Here is a 21,027-nt window from a genome sequence, read left to right as displayed (position 1 = left end):
TTTGTGTTTCCTACCACAGACCGGGTGGTTGTTTGGCATGTTGAGGTGAAGAGCGCTAGGAGATGTAAATATAGTAGTTGGGCCTTCATGCTCTCATGCCAAACAAGTTCTCAACAGCAGCAGACAGATCTGAGGGCCAAAGAAGGATTGGATGTCGCACCAATGCGAGACTGCAGAATCTGATTAATTATTAGTGAGTGGTGACCCTGCCATCACAATAGATCTGTCTCAAGCTTGTACACAGCCAGAGCAACGAGATGAAATGTAAGAACCAGGCAATGGCACTCTCTCCCACAGCGTCTCCTGGTTATCACTGTCATAAGGTCTTATTCTTCAGCTAATTATTGAAAATCCATATATTTCTGTAAAATACTGGGCATCGTATTTCATATTTGGCTCAGCGTGTCACCTTCTGAAGGACTGAGGCCATTTATTTACTGCAAGAAAACAAACCAGAATGATCTTTCTCTGGTTTCAGAGGTCAATCAAGCTGTCAGGCTGAGTTGTGCCCTGGCCCTCTCCCGTATCCCTGTATTTGGAAACTGTAAATTTTCCCAAGAAGTCATCCATCGTCTTTGCTGCACCTCTTTCATCAGTTTGACAACCAGCTTGTCGTATACCGGATCCATTTCTACTGGTGCAATGATTCCTCTTATAAAAAGCCAGTGTGACATTAATTGACAAATCAGATGGTGACATCTTATTTTGGGACTCTAATGAGTTTGGGACTCTTCTAATGAGTTTTGTAGAGTCAGGCTCAACAGGGTATTGTGTTTAATGTTGAAAGAGCTCAGAGTCACTCAGCACTGGGCTGTTGCTCCAATCCAACATGGCTGGCATCATGTGTTTACCTTTTGGCGAAGCAGAGGGGGCGCTGTTTCCCATGTCAAGATTGGTGGCAGAGGAAATTGCAGTCATATGTTGGTACTATTTTTGGCTCGCAGGGCTCTGTTTTCTCCCCCGTTTAATGCCACATTCCTTTCGGCAGGATTTATGAAAACACCAGTGACAACATGCTCTGTCTCCTTTAAAGAAGTGCATGACTGGCTGGCTCTGCAATAAAGCAGTCAGTTATTAATAGTTGGCATGGGAACATGTGTAAATTATTGTCCCCTTGCTTAAAATGACATCCTGATTCTCTGCTTATCAGTTCTGTGACACGTAAGAACAACTTGAACTGTCATGTGTGAACGTGATTGATTTGTGCGCCGATATGGCAGCTCTCTTGAGGGCAGCATCTTTGTCTTTCAGGAAAACATTTCGTCACGTGCATGCGCTTGGAAAGAGGACAATTTCTTCCGAGCAGTAGTTGTCAGATCGCGTTATTTAAACTGTCACTAAATGTCTTGCAGGGTCATTTTGATCCCGGGTGACCTCAGGGCCTGGCATAGAAATGCGAGTTTGGGCGCCGCTCTCCCCGAGGCTCGAGCGATTGCGTTTCCAATGCAACATTACACTTCTGAGTAGTCTTTTGAGTAATGCAATTCTGTCACATAACTGCTTTTGCAATCTGTGATTCTCATCATTTACGTTTTATTGAGAGAAGAAAATCGTCCGGCTGTATGAAAGGTTGAATATATAAATATTGTCCAAGGAATGCAATTACCCCCACTAGCACTGCTTTATCCAGTCTGTAGGAGCCAACTGTGTGTTTTAAGGGGTATGGATGACCCCCACGGGGCTCTTTTTATTGAAAATATGATTTACAAAGAAAACACAGCAAACACACAATTGTCCTCTGATCCGAGTTCAGAAGCCACGGGCAAACGGGGGAACGGGTCATAAAGCCGGGGCTGGAGTCCCTGCTGATCTCAGAACATCTGCTCAGCCATTTACCAGTCTAATAGATTAGCCCAGAGAATAGGTGCAGGTGTTTTCTGCCCTAGCCAAAACACATCAAAACCAGATTCCTGTCCAACTCGTGCATACAGCGGAGCCAAAATGAGTCATGGCCCCTCACAGATAATAAAACAAGCATAAAGTTTGCTTAAGATACAGGTGGGGGTGTTTTACGCACTTCTGGAGAAAAACAAATAGGAAGTGTGTTCGGGGATACAGTAATTGAATGCAGATGGGAGGAGGTAAATGAACAAATATCTCAGCGGAATACCTAATAAGAATGGGACAGAAAGGGAAATTAAAAATTATTGGAAGCAGATGGACTGTTCTTTGAGTTTTTCAGGGAAATTTATTAGGGCCATGAAAGAAATGTGTCTGTTTATTTTGCATTGCCATGAAATTAATAGCCTGCTGAGTTGTGTTGGTGTTAGTTTATGACTGCTATGCCATTAGTCATAATTTAGCTGGTATTTCTTATTGATTTGTGATTTAGCTTGATTTATTGGGGCCTGTCGACTTTGATTTTAAACTCCACCACTTTCATTTCAACAGCGAGAACAGATTTTGGCAAACAGTATAATAATAATATGTTCAACAAAGTTTTGATATATGGCGTGTGCTCTTTTTGTTGTTGTTTTGTTACTTATTCCCCCTCTTATTTGCTGAAAAGTATTGGATTATGGCTTTAGACTACATTTTTCTTAAGTTTAATTACATAAATAAATACAATTGCTATAATTTCTTTTACAATATTATACATATAAAATTTATATAAAGTAAAATTTAGTATAATGGCAGATTATTATATTATATTATATTATATTATATTATTAGATTAGATATTAGATGTATTTTTGCCTCTAATTTGCTGTATAAATTATTTATTCTGGCATTATACATTTTACTTTTACATTTATATATACAATTGCTCTAGATTTTATGCATAAAATGTAAAGTAATGGCATATTATATTATATTATATTTAGCAGGCTAAGTTATTTTATTTTTTTGGCAGGGTTTTTGCATAATGAACAAGCCCTTTTTAAAAACAGTGATGAAAATTTGTCTACATTCTGTTTGTCAAGAGAATAATTTGATGCATACGCACAAAACTGCTGTTGAGGTCAGACGTTAACTCTCTGCGCAAGCATTTCTTGTCTCTTTCTTAATTAAGCATGAATAAAGCTGCTTTTATTTTTTTCGTTAAGCCTCATACTGGCACTGTAGTGGTTTCTGGTGCAAAACAGAGGAGGCTACATGCTGACTCCAGCACAGCAGCTGCCCCTCTGTAAATACAGGCACCAGGGCCCACACTCATGGGTATTAATCAGAGTGATGGGTAGTTAGCAGAGAAAATGGAGTCTGATTATTATTCCAGAGGGGACCGGTGAGTGTACTCACATCGTCTAAGAACCACCGCACTTCCTGTTTCCTCTGATCAATGGCAGGAAGTAGTGCAGAGAAGCGATGCAGGGGTGAAATACGCAATCCAGGTTTTCTGTCTACAAAGTGCCAGATGGGTTTTTAAACACCTCTGCAGCAAAGCTTAGACTCCTCGTGTGAACAACAACACACACACACTTTTATTTCTCTCCCTCTGTCCCACACTGTGAGACACAGCTCAGCTAATGTTTGGCCTCAAAGCTGAAAGACAAAAAATGTCGTGTGAATTGTGAGAACAAAAACAATTCTCACCTTGAGGGAGACGCAGCAACACTGGGGTCTGTCAGCTGGGCTACACTCATATAGTTTCATCTTTGCTCTAGTCGTCTGAGGCGCTTATATGTGCCTTGATATAGTCTGTATTTAATGGAAAAAAATGTTACACAAAGCACATATTTAAAATAGATTTATTCCATGCTAAGTATAGTTCAAATCTAAATTTCCTGACATATCGCTGTAAATATGTTCATTTTAAATATGCCTATGTTAATAACCCTCCACAACACGTTATTTATGGCTCTGAGGAGCTTGTGAATAACTTTTCTCATTACTTTTCAGACAAATTGAAGTCAATCACTGAATCCATTTCTAAAGACACCCCTAATACAACTGACTCAAATGTTCATTTCACGAGTTCACCCTTACATCTAATCTGATAGCAAGTAGTAAGCATATTTTGGCGTGCTGTCCTGGGGGAGGGCTCCGAGCCCGGAATATGGCCCGAACCCAGAAAACTCCCCCTATCCTTAATATGGGATAAAGACAGATTAGGGGTGAGGAGTTGGGGTGGAGGAGGGATGCCGGGAAACTGTCAATGGACAGAGGTAGGCAGGCTGCATATATATATACACACACGTATTGTGCTCATTAGGATAGTTAGCCAAACGAGTTGCACCTGCGCCAAATTAGTTGATTTCCTGATCGTGCTCCTCCCGAACCTTGTTAATAAAACATCATTTGATGTCAGCTTTTACTCTCACTACTTCTGCTGCCACAAGAGATCGAATTGATCATTAGCGATAGAAAATATTATATCACCATACAAGGGTACAAATCTGCCACTGCTCCAGTTTCACAGGGTGTTCCTCAAGGTTCAGTTCTTGGTCCACTTCTGTTGATCATTTACATATATTCACTTGGTGACATCATACGCAAGCATGGACTTCAATTTCATTCCTATGCTGATGACATTCAAATTTACCTAACCACCAGCTCTGATAGGTCATCACTGCCCAACTCACTTACTGCATGCATCAGGGATATCAAGCATTGGTTGTCCTTGAATTAAGCTAAATAACAAAACTGAAATATTGATGATTGGCTCTGCTACCTCAGTCAAAAGGATGGACCTGTCCTTTGAAATTGACGGGGTTCATATTAAACCTTCTTCATCTGTCCGTAATCTTGGTGTCTTATTTGACTCCTCTCTATCTTTTGCCTCTCACATTTCTTCTGTTGATAAAACCTCTTCTTTCCATCTTCATAATATTGCGCGTCTTCTATCTTTTCTGACTCTAGCTGATGCTGAAATCTTAATTCATGCATTAAGCACATCACGGATTATTTGTAATGCTCTATTTCTTGGTCTGCCTAAAAAACTTATTGCAAGGTTACAGTATGTCCAAAACTCAGCAGCAAGACTTCTTACCTCCACCAGGCGTTCTGCTCATATTACTCCTCTACTGCATGATCTGCACTGGCTACCTGTGGCATCTCGTATACATTTTAAGATATTACTTCTAACATTTAAGGCATTGTCTTGCGCCTCCATATCTGTCTGACCTACTGTACTCCTACTCTCCACCCCGGTCCCTCAGATCATCTGAGATTGGTCTTTTGTCCATTCCTCGTTATCGGCTTTCCACTGTAGGTGGTAGGTCATTCAGTGTTAATGCTCCTAAATTATGGAATTCTCAACCCCTTACACTTTGTAATTTATCATCTTTGTCTACCTTCAAGACTCGGATAATGTGTTTATTTGGCCTTATGTGTTTTGTCTTTTTGGGTATGTAAATGTTTTGTATAGCACTATGTAAAGTGACACTGAGCAATGGAAAGGCGCTATATAAATAAAACTTCTTCTTCTTAATTTCGAGACTTACTGATATAAAGAATTATAATTAAACTTTGTCTTGAGTACTACTTGTGCACAATGCACATTTCCTAATATTAAGCCTAAAATGTGTTTTAATGGCACTATTGATGAGGATTGTGTGATCTTTGAATTATATCAGTCTTTAAATGCAAGATATATAAAGTGTACCTGAAGTATACTTGCAATAGTTCCACTTTAGCACAATCAAATATACTACAGTTTATCTTTAGTTGGACTTCAGAACTACTTCCACACAATTGATGTGCATTAAGCACAAAATTAGTCCAATTTAGCAGACTTTAAGTATACCAGTTTAGTATATAAAAAGTACATTTGCAGGTTATTTTTAAGTACAAATATGTAAATGTATTTGTAGTACACTTAGCATGAAATAAATGTATTTCAAATACGTTTTAGTATATTTAGGGAAATCATGATTTAATCAGCTTTAATCATTCTAGAGCAGATTTGAATGTGTTTTTTTTTTCTTATCACTTAGAAGGCATTTCTTTATTTCGGTATTTAATTTTATTATATAACATGTTATTTTTTAAGAATAACATCTCTCATCATATCTCACATAAATGTCAAATATCAGTGTTAAATGTGTAATTATTTGTAATTTAGCAAATTTGGTTAATGGTCTAGATGAAAGCGCTATTTATGAATATTATAACATTTATTCTGCCCATTGTACACTATAAAAATGTCTGCATTATCCATTAATTTGACTGACATTTCCATTAACGCTATGCAATGAAGTGCAACATTAAAAATATAGGTAAAACACCTGTAAAAATCAATATGAAAACAAAATATTATCCATAGCACCATTTTGGTGACTCATTTCGTTCATCCTATTTAATCTGGGTGGGAATAAACAGAACACAGCGAAAGGAAACAGAAACTGCACAAATGGAACTTTGTTGTGAGCGGTAGTCTGTACAGCGACACACTTGAAAAAGAAACAGTTGTTTCATTAGTAATAGGTCAGATCTTTTTCAGAGGACCTCACTGCCAAACTGAGCAGTATTAATGGGCTTTGGATTCTTGCTTGGATAGGACTAAATTATGTTAATGGCTGACAAAATAGCTCAATGATGTGGTGAATCTCAAATCTTTATGGTTTCTTGGCACTAAATGAGGGTGTTGACCCTCTCTTCATGAAGAGAGACCCATTATAATTCATTTACTGATTAAGTCCAAAGAAGAATTATTTTGTCTGATTAGATGAAGTCTGGATAATATGAAACCAGCATAATCCAGACTCAAGGGCCTAATGCACCTATTTTTATGAGGACACAACTGAGGCAGATGCCAAATATGACATGACCAAAGGAAAGGAAAAACTTTCTGAATAAAACATTATTGTATTATGATGTTGGTAGTTTTAATTTAGCATATAGAGAATCTAGTTTGACATGATCCAGATTAAATTTATTATCTTGTTTTAAATAAACTAAGCAAAAATGCAACTGTTTTCCAAGCAGTTAATCTATTGAATGGAATTTTATTCTTTTTCCACACAAAAATAGTTTTTTCTCCCTTGCAACAATCATGCAACTTAATTATCAAAGATACAGATGCACTTATTTTGGAAGTTGCATGGCTCAACAATCGTAAGGCAGACGTTTGCCCTCGGTACGAATGACCGTGACGCTTCTGTCCTTCTTTCAGCCCGAGCGGGAATGTTTCAGTCCAAATGTGCCGGCTGTCTTGTATTATCCAGGGCTAAACATGACAGATCTTCCACAGGCGTGCTGCACTTCCTCTATATTAATGCTCTTCCCCGTGCCTTTCCCTCAGGCCTCTCTTACCCACACAGCCCTGCTCTCCAGGAGTCACAAGAGATGTTCGGTACCTGTCCAGAAACACCTGCATCTCCACGCCGCGCAGCCTCTGCTGGGAATGTGGGTTTTCAAGCAATGCTTGTTAATGCTGTCATACCCCAGAGAGACACTCCTGGAAATGGAAGCGAGATGAGAAAAGAGAGTGAAAATCCAGAGAAAGGAAGCAGTTTTATCATTGTCACAAAGACCCCTCGTATCGCCCTCTGAGAGTTGAATAATTCGGTGGTGAGGAGAGCCTGGTTTTTGCGGATAAAGTCAATTTGTTTTGATCATACTCCACCTATGGACCGATAATGCGGGGCTCGGCTGCGAAATATGGCAGCAACAAGTCATTCGCCATCACAAAAGTTGTCTTGCTGTACTCACGGATAAGTAACCGCTTTTATTTAAGTCGACGAAGCATCAAAAGGAGCCGGTAAGCTTAGGAGAGGAAGTACAATGTCAAGAGGTTTTGTTGAAATCCTAGCAGGAATTTTTTTGCCTTGGATACTGGGCCTGAAGAAAGGCACACAGTGTAGGGGCTACAAGTCCCCCCCTCCCTTCGGCCTGACAAGCACAGAGCTGCTTAAATTGAATTGACATGTCAGCAGGAGAGTAGCGCTTTGTCCCTGCTCTGGATGCCAGCATACTTAACCTTACCATTTAAAGCATTAGCCACTACCGTTGGCACTCCTGACAAAGAAAGCCCTGGAAGCGCCCTTCATAGCTCTTACCTCTGCTACTTTATGATTTTTTCCCCCGTCCATCTTAGCAGTTTTATCTGTCACGTGATCAGCGGCTTTTATTTTACATTGTAATCCAGCCCGTCCCGTCTGGGTTTCATTTACAGTTAAGTGCAGGACACGGGAAAGGAGCGCAGGGCTGAGGGCGACGGAGAAAGAAAGGGATGGAGTGAAAGGGAAAGAAAAAATGGGCTTTGAATGAGCCCAGCAGTGAGATAAAGAGAGAGCGAAAGGGGGAGGTGAGCAAAAAGAGGCCTTCGAATGAGTATTGAAGTGAGAGCGAGAGAGAAACAACTAAGTTTGAAGTGGGGGCCTAATGTAGTGGAGATGGAATCTGTCACTCAGCTTATTGCATGTTGATGACTCAGGGCTGTTTGAGCTGTAAGCAGCCTATGATTTATGGACAGCAAGTGAACTCCTGCGGGCGAAAAAGCAAGTTGGGGATCAGAGCGGCAACAGGGCCCTTTTTGGGCTGGAGCCCAGCCCTGCATTTTTTTCATTCATGCCAAACTGCTTTGCACGGCAATTAGCTCTGTCCTCATTTAGTCTCCCCAGTCCCAAAGGGTAATGAAAGTCATATATCATCTTCAAGGCTGCTAATTATCCAGCACGGTTGCAGGTAGGCTTTGTAACAGTGAGAAGGGCCTGTCGCCCTGATATTTATTGCTCCTCCAATAAGCAAGTAAAAAATACTCTCTTGAAAGGTTGCCCACAGCCCTCGCCTCACATCCTTGACATACCTTTTTGCAAATGTGCTAGTCAAAGGGGAAATGTCTTCATTCCACATAACTCATTTTTCATGCTGTAACGAAGCGTTCTGTGAGAGCCTCTGCGCAAGTGCCGGAAACTCGAGACGAGACACATAGCGGGGGTCAGCGCGTCTCCGCTGATTTACATGTGGGTTAGTTAGTGCCAGGACGAGATGAGAAAAAAATGAGACAGATGGAATGTGCAGTAACCGGAACGCTGGCCACTCAGTCGTCATTCCCAGAAATTGTTGAAATAACTGCTTGCCATTTTGTTATGTGGCAGTGTCTAATATGCGGAACCGATTTTTAATCATTGTTTCATTTTGATTGTATTTTATTAAATGGTGCTACAACAGTAAAACATTTGTGTGCATAAAACAACATCATCAACAACAATAACAACAACAACAACAATAATAATAATAAATATCATCATCATCATACAAAGACAATAGTGTGTATTGGGAATATTTTTTTATTGTTAGTTTTGATTACAAAAATACAAAATTTGATTACAAATATTACACAAATGTTGCATCAAAAAATCACAATTGTTCATAAAATTAAATAATAATAGTATTAGTATTATTATTGATGATGATGATGTTATTATTATTATCATAATCATACAAAACATACATAAACAATAGTGCTGTTTCTTGGTAATATTATGCAAATGATGCATAAAAAAAATCACAATTATGCATAAAATAATAATAATAGTATTATTATTATTATTATTATTATTATTGATGATGATGATGATGGTTATGTTATTATTATTATTATTAATACAAAAACATTAGTAGCATTGTAAAAATTAAGAAGATGCTGTTTCTGGGTGGTATTCTTTAGAAACTGACCAAATTGTGCCGATATTTTAGAATATTAAATATTTAAAGAGCCGATAATTGATTACGTAGAAAATGTGAATTTAGCATATTAAATATTTAAAGAAACGATAACTGATTACGTAGAAAAATGTGAATATCAGTAGAAATATTGCTGAAACCAAGCGATAAATAAATATTTGTTCAATCCAAAAGGGAATTAAAATACTTTCAGAAATGCATTTATTTTTGTAAATAAAAATATGACAGAGCCATATAATATAACAGTACGCACATTACATTTAGCCCCAACTGTAATCCCTAGAAATATCTGTAGTGATTATTCAATGTCTTAACTTTGGTATAGGCACATACCCCTACTATCCATACCCAAACCTACACCCATGTTCACACCATATCCTCTTTCTTGATTTATGAGAGGAAAATGGAAAATTCAGCAGTGCACTTTCGACAAACACTCCACTAAGCCTAACTTCCAGGAACTTAATATATATTTTTTTCCTCTCTCCTTTTTCATACTGTAAATGCATCATGGTTGTGATTACAACATATATGAAAGATGTTTGTTGGGGCTTTTGACGTGTCTTGCCATCATCTCAATAAAGAATGACTGCATTTTCCCGAACCTCCCTTCTGATTGAAAACATGTGATTTAATGGCAGATTAAGAGGAGCTATTGGGCTGAGACTGTAATTCATGTAGTCTTGTTAAGCAGCGTTATGAGGCCCCTTGACAAATTATGTTTTGCAGCATGGGCTGCTCCCTCTTTGCTTCCTTCTTTTGAGTCACTAGAACAGAAATGTGAGGGGCGTCTCAAATGGAAATATTTATATGGTTCCAAAACGCCTGAAGGGCATCATTAATGCCCATATTCAGAGATCTATAATGTATGCAGGGTACTGCAATGATTTTTGGAGCTCAAACATCCACATATTTTCTGAGGCTAATGACTTTATATTTGTCTCATTCCTTATTGCTTGGATACACAGGAGAAAAGGAAACAAGCCTGAAAAACACAAGGGGGCATGGGGGGTGGATAAGAATAAATGTACAGTTTATGGAGATTTTTAATTACACTCAAGGCTATGATGACAATCCCATGCAGCTTAAAGCTTTGTACAGTAAACGTATGCCCAGCCAAACGCCCACTACAACACTACCGCCCTTATAGTCTTGGTGAAGAAAAAACAAAAAGAGACTAAATGGAGTCTCAATCTCATCTGGTCAAATAATAATAATAATAATAATAATAAAAATAAACAATTTATTTCACCTTTGTTTTGGGATAAGTTTAAGTGACAAGTCTCTTACTTAAAATACTTATGAATACTATTATTGCACATTAGAGGTCCACCAAATTTACTGGTAAATATATTGGTCGGAGTGATTATCCTCCTATCTCTAGAACTACTGTATATATGTAGTTCTTATTTATTATAATATAAATTCTAATGATTACTTTTCTTTAAATTATTATTTAAAATAATAAAAATCTGATATATATATCTGATATATTACAGAACACAAATGAATTTTAAAAGAATATTGGTAAATATATCAGTAAGACACTTCAGAATGAATATGAATTTTTTTTGCTTTATATATGAATGCTATTATTCATATTATTCATTATTCACTATTATTCACTATTATTCCAAATTCATCAGTAAACCAGATATTAAAGAATGCTAAGTAAGTTCAACAGAATATAGATAAATATATTGGTCTGAGCAATTATCGTCTTATCTCTATTTTACAAAATTAGAAAGTATAAAAAAATGCATTAAATTAATAGCTTTACCTGTGAATAATATTGAGCACTAGGGACTACAAAATTTATTAGTTTGTACATTTATTAGTATTTATTAATAAAAGGTATAATGCTGATAGATGTAGAATATCAGGAATTATATCGGTCAGACCGATTATCTTCCTATCTCTATTTTATAAAGTCTGTCTAAATAAGTAAATAATAATTTGTCCTCTATCTGAGGCTCTAAAATATATACGCCCAGCACAACATCACTGTAAATATATCAGTCAGACACTTCAGAATGAACGCCTGTTATTTAAAAATTTGTCCAAAAATGACATTTGTAGCTTTACTTACTTTAAATATTACTGCACAGTAGAGGTACACCAAATTCATCATTCAACCAGATATTGAAGAACACTAATTAATTTAAAAAAACAAACTATATCTGTAAATATTTTGGTCAGAGCAATTATCGTCTTATCGCTATTTTAAAAAGCCTATTATTATCGTTATTATTATTATTATTATTATTAATACTCTTATTATTACTATTATTATTTATTATCTTCATACAAAAACATAAGTGTGTATTGTGAATATTTATTATTGTCATCATTTTAAACATATTCATTATATTTATCCAAAGATGCTGTTTCTGGGTGGTATTCTTTAGAGACCCACCATTTTTGACAGTTTCTAAATTATTATTATTATTATTATTATTATCATGATTGGCTATGACTATTATTGAAAATGTATCCAAAAATATGTTAAATTAATGGCTTTACCTGTGAATAATATTATTGTGCATTAGAGACTACAGACTTTATTATAAAGTGAATTCATTAGTATTTATTAGTATCAGGTATAATGCTGATCTGTATATAGAATATCGGTAAATATATCGGTCAGACAGATTATCTGCCTCTCTCTATTTTAGAAAGTCTAAGGAAATAATACTTTGTTCTCTATCTGAGGCTCTAAAATGTATACACCCAGCACAACATCACTGTCCTTAGGTGAACAAAAAACAAAACGAGACAGAAGACCTGGCCTCATGCATTACACCTCGGATGAGCAGGATCATCCCGGGCGAGCGCATGAGGTTAGGCCTAGTATCAGAGAAGAGACTAATTGTCAAGGTTATGCCTCTGTAGATGATTGATGTCAGCTCGGGCTTTTCTGTCAGCCTGTCAGGAGGCAGGAATGTTTAATGTTCTCATTATTGGTTGCGCTGTTGTGTATATTTCTCTGTCAGCGCCGCGGACCCATCTGAACTGCCAAAGCACTTCAAAGGCCTGCAGGTCATTTATCTTCCCCTGATGCGGTGAGTGTTCAGCCTCAGCTGAGTGCTAGTGATTTGTTATGACTTGAGAGCAAGCTGACAGACAGCTCAGAAAAAGGATTCCTTTTTGTCACACCGTGAAAACATCAATGTCCCTGTAATGGGCTACAACTGTCAATGGAGGCCAGCACCTGACAGTTGTGTGGTCTCACTAATTTGCAGCCCCAGTGGCTCGCTTCCCCAACTTTAGATTTGGTTATGGTGTCACAAACAAACAGGCCACCATCTGCCGCGAGGTGCCACGGGGCCCGGCGGAGGGAAGGGGAGAGGTGGCTCGGCTAATTGAAGTCAAGTCGTAATTTCATATTAATCGGCAGCGCTACGTTCGCGGCTCGCCTCTGATGTCGAGCCAGAAGAAAAAGCCCAACGCGACGAGGCGAAGATGGGCCGTGCACCGCGGGCCGGAGTCAGGAGGGAAAAATCAGATCTTTGTTTCCTTTCCCAGGCCATGACATGATTAATCGTTCTCTTCTGATCTAATTTTGGAACATGAAAAACAGCACATTTGTCTTGAAGAAAAATGATGTGCTGTACTGTGCAGATGGAAATTTCCAGCCCTGAAAAAGATTAAAGTGAAATTCCACTCCTTAGACCTAATCATGAGTTGTAGATTATTCTGTCGTTTTAAGCAGATGGTGGGTTTGATTCAGAGGCCCTCTCCTTATATTAATGAATACTCGACTGTTATATTTGACTTAGGTAAGTGAAATGTCTATCACGCCTAATGGACTGTCGGTCGACGGTGCGCGTGCCCTACCGCCGCGTGCCCTTGCTGCATATTTCATGGTTTGTACTTATGCAGAACATTTTGTTTCCTTCGATTTTTCACACTTGTCAACAGTTTGCTAAATATTTTCACACAGGAGTGGAGAAAAGAACAAACTTGTGTCCACAGCTAATTTCCATCTATAGGTCACTGCTATAACTCTGCGACTAAAACTGTCACCATGGGCGAGAGGAGAGCAGAATTCAATAGTAACTTGATTAAGTTCCCAGTCAACATGACTGCATACACAGCAGTATGTTAACCAACCTAATTATAGGAGCGGCGAGGAGGGGTGATAAAACCGTCTAAAAGGAGGTGGCTTCTGAGGCTGATCATGTGACCTTCAATACTGACTTACCCTCGGGGAGCGGATGGAGCTCTTGTCACACTATCTGCACGTATTAGATTTGGAAACTCGCGCCATTCTTCACTTAGTCTAAATCAGGTTATGTGATTAAATCCCTGAGGCACACTTACAACACCCACACAGCTAGTAAAAATAGTAGAAAAAATGTTTCACATTATTGTTACTTTATTCAGTTTGGACTGTTCTAGAATCTCGCATGATATATATGAATATTCATTGCGAGAGTGTTCGAAAATTAGTAATGCTAATTAGCGGATTGCCTCCCACTATTAAGACCACACCATTCTAAAATATGTCTAATGCATATTAAAACAATGAAGTAGGCAGTGATAAACTGTAAATATAGTCACAGGTAAAGGGAACAACATACCGCATATCTATAGTATATTTACAATATAATTCTTTACAGCTTTCAAAAATGATTACCACATAATTTCAGTGATAATTCCAATTCCAACAAATAAAATAATTATATATTTTTAAATAATTGACCTATTTTAATTTAATAATATATTAGCCTATTTTTAATTGTATATTATTAAATTATGTATTAGTTTTCATTATACTATATAATTATTAATAATTCTAATACATTTTTATTATTTATTATTTTATATAATAAATAAAAATAGTGAAAATAATTATGTTTTAAACATATATTTAAATATAAAGTCAGTGTTCATTAAAAGCTATACTCCCACATTCTTTTAGGTGTCTATGTACTTACATTCAAAAATAAATAAATAAAAATTAGCTGTTAGGTAAAATGTACTGTATTAAAAATTCAAAATCTCTTTTAATGCTACTGAGGTGGGATATGGTAAATGTTATGAACATGGTTGGTGGTATGAGTAGGTTTAAGGGGGGTTATGGGGCATGTGTAGGGTCAACAGTGTAAGTACAGAAATTAATTACAGATGTAATGGCATGCATTTTTAAATATAAGTACAATGCACAGAGTAAGTGCATTGTATCAAATGATTCATTGAAATGTTAGTACATAATCATCAAAGACACTTAATATAAAATGGGTCCAAAGTTATTAATCAAAATCATCACAATCCTTATGCTAGAACAGCCATTTAAAATTGGGTCGCAGGTCTGTTTTGATAAGGTCATGGACATCAGGGGGAAAAAACTAAGCTAAATGCAAATAATAAAACGCAACTGACCATATAATTGTATACATAATTATATTAGCGAGAAAGAAAATATGCTTAGGAGGAGAAAATGCTTCTCACATGTCTCAAAGCTTCCTTCAACATGTTGATTGAATTAATGGCAGCTGAAAGCATGAAACCATTCAAATATACAATAAACTATTTTGTACTCTATTAAAAAGATTTAACTCTGTTTAACAAACGATCAGGTGTTTCAGAATCAGCGTCAAGGACCATAATTTTCCATTATATAATGATAATTTTACATTCTATCGATCAAGAATGACGATGAATGATTATGCTGAAGACACCCCAAGGGAACAAATTATATATTCCGCACTGGAACTTGACGTCAAAAGCATGGCATGGCTGAATTGATGCTGGCAGTATATTAGTCTCAGCCCCATCAGTTTGAGTTAGCAAAATAGCCTCTTCCTGGGGCTCCCAGACAGGAGTCTGGATTCCTGTGAGTCCTTGGACATTCGGACCTGATGAATGTGCCTCGGTCATGCCTTGGCACTAACTAGCATTGCATGATAACATTTATATTTAGAAACATACTGTCCTGGCACTGTCAGAATGTGCCTTGTGCTCTTGTTGGACGCATTTTTAGTCTGGGAGTGATAGAGGTTGACTGAGGTTCTGTGGCTGACTGCTGCTGGCTTGTGCAGGGGGATAAAATGTAAATGTCTTCTTCCAAAAGAACAATCGAAAAGGAAATAATCTCAGGAGCTGCGATTGCCAACGTGCAAGACTACTCATGAATACGGCAAGTATAAATTTAAAACAACAGTGCCGAAACGTAGCTTGTAAACCAAGAACACGAGTGGAGTGAAAGCAGGAGCGCCTTGCCAATATGTCATACACTAAATAGTTCTAAATTAGAGTCTGTATACGCCTGTTGGAGACGCCATTCATCATACTCAACTTTGGTCTGTTTCTTACAATTTTGGCAGTAAGCTCTTCCACATGCCAAGTTTGTGCAAGAGAAAGAGAGGAGGGAGGGGACTGCGCGAAGGAGACAGAGGGAGAAAATGCAGGTTATCAGCAAAGTTTACATGTCTTTAATCAGTCTGCAGTTAATTAGAGGCTTCCACACAATGTGGCTGCGAGTCATTAATCATACTAGCGTGGAGCAGTCAGCCCGGTCCAAGACATTTGGAAACAAAAGTTTTGTTTTCCACTTCAATGAAGTTTGAACGCGGCCTGGCATTGGCTTTCTTGGCCATTAGGCTGGAAATGAAAGGCCTTGTCATGGAGCTGACAGACAAGGGCCCACTGTTCAGCTCCCTGTTGGTCTTTCCCTAAACCTCGCTCAACAAAAGATGACTTCACCCCTTAAACAAAGCTTGCACACACTCGGGCACATTTGTCTGCTCCCAGCTCCATGTGAAATGTCACGTCACGCAGCCGGCCAAAGCGCCGTGATACTGCGCAGCGATCCTGCCAGAGTCTTTCCTGCTCGTGTGCCCAACTTTTTCCTGCTCTTGCACTGTATATATTTAGGGATGAAGTGGAAATGTAATCCGGAGGATAGCTTTAATTCGTCATACACCCCAGCATGCATCATTCACCGGAGCTGACCTCAAAGTCCGAGGCTCTCCTTGTTTATAACAGCGCGAAGATGTGGGCCGATCCATTCCCTAAAGTCCTGACGTGCACATTTTTAATCTTGGCTCAAGATGGGTAAAAGTGTCCATCTACCTGTCTGCGGCAGATAAATTCATTGGCTGGAAATTTTCCGCAGTTACCTCCAGCACGAGTTGTAAATCTATTAAGAGGCCAGCCTTCCCAGACCTGTCACGCCGAATGTTCCGACAGCTCCATTTACCATTCCTGATCATTCTATGACAGGTATATTTCCTGCCACTGACTCTGTTTCCCCTCTCAGCTGAGACGGGAGGCCAAAATGTATGTTTCATTGTCAAGAAATGAGAAAAAATCTGAGCGGGCTTGGCAACTGCAAAAAGAGCCTTTCAACTGCTTTTCATGCTTGTGCATAAATGTAGACTTTGGCAATTTAGCAAGAGACTGAGGGGGCAGAAAAACACTCCTGCGGGTACACTAGGAATGTAATTGCCAATCAGAGGCAAAATGCGCAAGTAATGTCATTGGGGGATTAAGGTGTACATCAAGAACTGTTAAAACACACGTCAAATGCCTTTGTGCCGACTGGCCTCTCCTGTTTGCCTGTTGGAGCGCTTCAAAGCTCCACAAAAGGTACAAGTGACATCAAATGAAAGATTGTTTAAAGTCAGAGCTGCCGAAGCTCTCTGGCAATCATTTATCTTGTTACCGATAAATCAAGCTCACTTCATAGTGTAGTCATAAAAATGTATGAGAATGTAAATGCTTGAGTGACCCATTAATCTTGTTTAAAGTGGCAAATGTAACATGTTCCTCACTCGTGGTGATAAAGTTATACTTCGCACCCTTATGAAGGATTGTTGATGGCAGAATGTTCTGCGTATCAGTATAAGCTGGAGTGGAATATGTAAAGAAGGGCCGCCTTGAGGAAATCACTCAAGATCTCATTGTGGTGTGAAATTTCAAACTCCGGCATTCTGGGGCAGGTGTCACTTAGTAAAGGATCACTCAATTTCGTCTTGTCATTTTAATATGCGCTTCGACTTATTTTAACAGTTTCGCCGTGGATGTGCGGCCCCACACACACACACCTCTTGTAAAAGCAAACAGTCGGTCTGCCCGTGCTGCCTCCCGTTTCATGTGTTTCTCTCAAACAGCATTCATCATTTGTCTACTGGGAGTAACGTCCAAGTGACACAAGCCCCGTAGTGAGCATGGACCTCCTTGCGTTTGAATACTTCCTTTAGAACGGAAGAAATGCCTTAAAAAGCGAGAAGGAGCAAAACCAGGAGAACGTAACGCGGCCAGCGGTCTCTGAGTGAATTAAAGTTTTTTGGGGGGCTTTCTGGGTGTGATTAAGCACACATTCAGCCCTGGCACACTAAGGAGTTTATTCACCTTGTCTCACAGGGGAAGTGATGAAGTAATGATTAATATGAGGGATGTTTGGAAATGTAAATCCCTGCTGCAACACAAACAAACCAAGGGGCTTTCTCTGGATGATTAAATGCACATTTCGCAGTTGATTGAGCATGGAAGAAGTCATCCATTTCCCCTGAACTCTGTAAACAGTGATGCAGGTCCTCTTTCCACTCAAGTATATGACCGTCGTCGTGGGTTTATATGCACATACAGGCCATTGAAGACGAATGACTGCCGCAATTTATATAACCGCCGGGATCTCTTGATTAGGTAATTTATATGGAGGACAGGTTTATAACCACTAACTTACCGTCTTGTCCCAGAACAATTATTTCAGAAATCTGGCTGTAAAAGCAGACGATAAATTCTTGCTTTTTCTTTCGCTGTCATGGATGTCCAATAGCCTGAGATCCAATTCTCAGTAAATCTTCTTCTTTGAAAGTGAGAGCAATTAAATCATCAAAGTGATTTTCCTGAGCTGTTTTTGGTGAACAACAGGGTTTGCATTCATGGACTGTGGGGAGCCAAACGTCAGGGTCATATGGTTGTGCAAATATCATTCCACAGTCAGAGGCCGAGGCATGTGCGCATAAATTAAAATATTACAGGAATATTAGTACATATTCCACTGATGTAATTAGCGGTTCAACTTTCTACACACTAAAATTTGCAATGTTAAATTAACTCTATAAAAGTTCAATTTAACACTCTGTCCGAGTGTATTTGGTCCCACTCAGAATTGGTGATAAATTGACTCTCGTCATAGTGTTAAATTTTCAGTTAAATTAACTCTATTTTGAGTAAAATATTAACACTGCTCAACACTGAATAGTGTTACCAGAGTTTAACACTAGGGGAAATTAACTCTAATTAGTGTTAATATTTCACTTATGTAGAGTTCATTTACATTTATAATAGTAAAGAATTCTCTAATTTTAAATCCCATTTGGTGTTTTAAAAACAGAACAGAAAACAAGATCAACGACGTCAGATTTAAAACATTACAATGCTGTCATGGTCAAGAAACACAATTTCATGCACAAAAATACATCACGTCTGCATGAAATGACAATACATCACTCTATTCAGTACAGAAGCTGTTGACCCACCTAGCTAAGCAGCCTTGCTTTAACCTCAGCAATACAAGGACCTTCACTTTGCCAACATCTTTGTTGAACACAGTGGTCTGAATGAAAGTGTATCTTGTGTAGAATAGTGTTATAAATGGTGCCAAAAACAAAGTCTGCCTTAAGTTTGTTCACCAAAAATTAGAATTCTCATTAATTACTCACCCTCATGTCATACCAAACCTATAAGACTTTTGTTCATATTCTGAGCACAAATGAAGATATTTGAAATCTGGCAGACGTCTATCCTTTCATCGACAGTCTATAACTAAAACTTTCAAGGCCCAGAAAGGTGTTAAAGACATCATTAAATTAACCTGTGATTTAACTTCAGTTTTATTATGGCTAGGAACTATACTCTCATTCCGGCGTAATAATCAAGGAACTTTGCTGCCGTACCATGGGTGCAGCAGGCGCAATGATATTACGCAGCGCCTGAAAGTAGTCCTCAGCTAGGTAAATAGTTATGATATAGCTGGGGACTACTTTCCGACGCTGCGTAATATCATTGCGCATGTACCATCATGCTGTACCATCATTACCCATGGTACAGCAGCAAAGTTCCTTGATTATTACGCCGGAATGAGAGTATAGTCCCTAGCCATATCAGCCTAGAAAACTGCAGCTTTTCATTTTCCATCGGTCTTAGTACACGATGTAACTACAGAAGAGTCAAGCTTTAAATAGGAAAAATATTGAAACTCTTTGGTCATTTTTGAGCGCAATGCTAATGGTCTAATCCGATTCAATGATCTATGCTAAGCTAAGCTAAAAGTGCTACCACCAGACCCGGAGATCGGCTGAATGGATTCAAAAACGGTAAAACTCAACTGTTTAACTCTAGGGGAGTTGTAAAATGAGCCTATTTCCAAAAAAAAAAGTGGAGCGTTCCTTTAAATTAATGCCATTGGACACATTTAGTCTTTCGTGAGCTGAACAGTAGTAAATATCGAGTTTATATAACATTCCAACGGTTTACATAACGTCATATAATTTATTCAGATTAACGTATCTAACGTCGTAGGACATGTTATAAGACATTTCATTCCACAACGACATAGCGTGCTATTCATTATACTTACATTCTAACCTCACGCAAACCCCAGCCCCAGCCCTACCTAGAAGATTTTGACCGTCCAATACATAAAAATTTGTCAGCTTAACGTATGCCCCATGTGACGTTACATAATTGAACGTTTAAAAAATGAAGCAGATATACCAAAGCTAAATACATCTGAAAATCAAATTAAGTAAGATTACTGACATCATTTAAACTTTATCATTACCACATTGAGATGAAAAAGCACATTTCTCCAATATACTGACTTGCCTATTCAATACCTATTCGATATTTCCGAGTTTAAACCAATCAAATTACACAAAGTTAAAAATAACTACAACTTATGCATTAATAGTAGCACAATTATTAACCTCAAATATTAAACTTATGTTTTAACAAATTAATTAAAAGAGCTTAACTTTTGGCGCAAGGCAAAAGAAAATGGCGACGAGACAACTTGTGCTGTGGTCTTCGGGTTGTCTTGAGGGGCGGAGCTTAACAGAGTAAAGTTAACAATGCAGAATTCAACTCTGATCATTTTCACCAACACTAGGGGGCATTTTTCACTATTTGTTGTTAAGTTAACTCCTTAAGAGTAAACAGAGAGTAACACTGCTTAATTAACACTGACGATTTTACTGTGTAGAGATCTCATATAAGTCTTATATAAAATAGCTTACAGCACTCAAGAGATTCCTGCAAACAATGCCCTGGATTTATGAGTGTTTTTCTATAGCTGTTAGTGCAAAGCGTTTAGTGGGACGCATGAAAGACATGCATCATTGCCATAGTTTGCATATCATTAAACATGTATTACCCCCCTTGGCTACAGTCTTAGAATGACATTGTGTAATGTAAGTATACTTCATTCCTGTTTGCACCGTGACC

Source organism: Barbus barbus, assembly GCF_936440315.1.
Source record: "Barbus barbus genome assembly, chromosome: 18".
In the NCBI taxonomy this organism is placed as follows: Eukaryota; Metazoa; Chordata; class Actinopteri; order Cypriniformes; family Cyprinidae; genus Barbus; species Barbus barbus.
Note: the sequence above shows the minus strand (reverse complement) of the source record.